This window comes from Ruditapes philippinarum, unplaced genomic scaffold (genome assembly GCF_026571515.1).
Source record: "Ruditapes philippinarum isolate M1 unplaced genomic scaffold, ASM2657151v2 ctg7581_1_1_1_1, whole genome shotgun sequence".
In the NCBI taxonomy this organism is placed as follows: domain Eukaryota; kingdom Metazoa; phylum Mollusca; class Bivalvia; order Venerida; family Veneridae; genus Ruditapes; species Ruditapes philippinarum.
In genome coordinates this window covers 28,603-31,169 of record NW_026858820.1, presented here as the reverse complement: position 1 = coordinate 31,169, position 2,567 = coordinate 28,603, and positions in this window count along the sequence as shown.

Below are 2,567 nucleotides of genomic sequence, written 5' to 3'. Positions count from 1 at the left end.
ATTCAGGTATGTGACAATTCGTTACAAGTAAGCTAGTCACTGATTGGCTGAAGTGTAGACACAGATTTTCCTGTCTAAAAATAGAAATATCGGTCTGTACCTACAATTTTAGCAGAGGTAAGAAAATGAGCGATAGTGGAACATTCGACCGATGCGCAGGAGAGTAGCAGGAGATATGTGAATCTTGTTTTTTCCTGTATCTGCGAGTCAATAAAAATCTTTTTCGATGCACTTACCACATTCATATTTTCATATTTTGACATGACTTTATAGTAAAATCATTACCACTAACTCTTTAATAATTTTACGAATTAAAGTCAGGCTATTCCTCACCTATCATACAACAAGACTGTAAAAATATCAATAAGGTTGTATCTGCCTCTGTCTGACTCAGAGGTTATGATATATGTGCCGCAATGGAACTCATTTCAAATCATGTGTATGTGGTTCTTCCATAATATATTGGAAGAAATAAGACTTGTAAAAAGAAATAACCATTGAGTTTAATATAAAAACATATATGTACATGTTTAATGGGTCTGTCATTTATCATAGGATATCATACGTGTCTATTTCTCACACTCGAGTCCTTGAAGAAGTGAATGTCAGTTAGGCATTGTGTGGGTATATGTAAGAGCTTGTATGTACATAAGTTTATGCTTTCAAACAAAGAAACTAAAAGGTTCTAGCAGAGCAAGGTTTCGATCCTCGGACTTCTGGGTTATGGGCCCAGCACGCTTCCACTGCGCCACTCTGCTGATATATATCACAAGTTAACCATGACACTTTGAATATGACTATTGTTTGATGCAATACGTTGGTGAAAGGTACGCAACTTTGACTGCCATGTGACTTTACCATTAAAACATAAATAAAGAGTTATCTTTCTGTACATATTTAGTCTTTTATTCGTTTATTGAACAGGTTTGATTTTTGTGTGTGTTTGTGTTTTATGTTTTTTTGTATTTTTTTTTCGTTTTTTCAATTTACAATTTTTTTAAATATTGTTTGATTGTTGTAATCATTTCTCTGAATCCACTTAACAGTACTATAGTTATAAATATTGTGACATTCTAGCTCTGCACTGAATATAGATGAATATAGATTTAGAATTTACACTTTGCAAAAGTAATTATTAAAAACTGATCGAATTCAAATATGAAATATAACCTTTTTAATAGACCTTTTTACATTCCGATATTTGCTTAGAAACGAAAGTGTCATTTATTGCATGCGCACACTGCGTAGGGCAAAAGTGATATTGGAAGTATAGTTGAAATCAGAATAAAATAACTTGTAACACAATGTTTTATGGTTTTATTTCATAAATATAATGCTCAAATGAAGATTTATTAATATTGTAAGTTCCGAAAAGCATTATTTGTAAAGATATTACCGAACGTACATTTTTATGTTAGTAAAGGGATGTAATTAGAAATTTATTTTCTATAAAGTCTAAGTCAAATTGTTCAATAAGAAATGAATGCATATACATTGTATTTTAATGATTACATATAATGTAGACAAATATTTGCAGTAGATATACATAGTTTACATATTCTTCGATGTTTGAAAATTACATACATATATTAAATTTCACTTTAGTGTGGTAATAACCTTGATAACAACATACAGATCTTTAAACAATTTAATAAACAATTCGAACAGTTTGAAAGCTATTTTTTATTTTTTTTTTTATAATTAAAACTTGCAAAGGTGAATATAAGCAATTAATTTGGACTTATCTGAATTTATGCATACAGAGTCTTTAAAATATAATGAGGGCTATTATTTAGAATAGCACTTGTTTGTTTGGGTGCAATTTTCGGTTTTTATCGCTTACGAGATTGTAAAGAACTATCCCTCATGAACTTGTCAAACTATCCCTTAAAAGATAGACATGTGAATCTAACGCGCAGGATATTTTTATGGCACCGCCTTTCTGGAATTGTCGGCAACCAAAGAGATCAAAAATGAGACGTTCATAATCCACTAGGAAAAGGGAAGCCACAAGCCGGCTTGTGGATGATCAAGAAGGAGTTCCTAAATCCTGTGCTGCTGAAACGGTTGGTAGTCAAACAGAAACCCAGAGGTCGGTCCCTGTTGGTGGCTTAGAGATGCCAGGCCCAGTACAGATCAATCAGCCAATGCCACCTGTTGGTCCTACTTCAATTTTTTTTTCAATATTTTATTAGGCATATAAACATTATATACAGTGTTTTGCCTAAATGAATATATTAGGCGGCAACAAATATCATGAGAAGAGCATGTTATATACAAAGAATGATGATAAATGTCAATTATAATATATATGTATAAGGAAACACTCATATTTATACATTTCAATTCGATAGCACATAAATTTATTTGCAAGTGACTACTACATTGTCCGATAAAATATTCCGATTACTGGGTCGTATTTTTATAAACATGTATAATACAAGATCGGTACATGTTACCAGGCCACACAAACAAAATTATGTGCTTTACATGCAAAAAAGTAATACAGTATTACATTTGAACTACTATAAATCTAATCAGTAAACGCAGTGCGTTTTATATTTGCT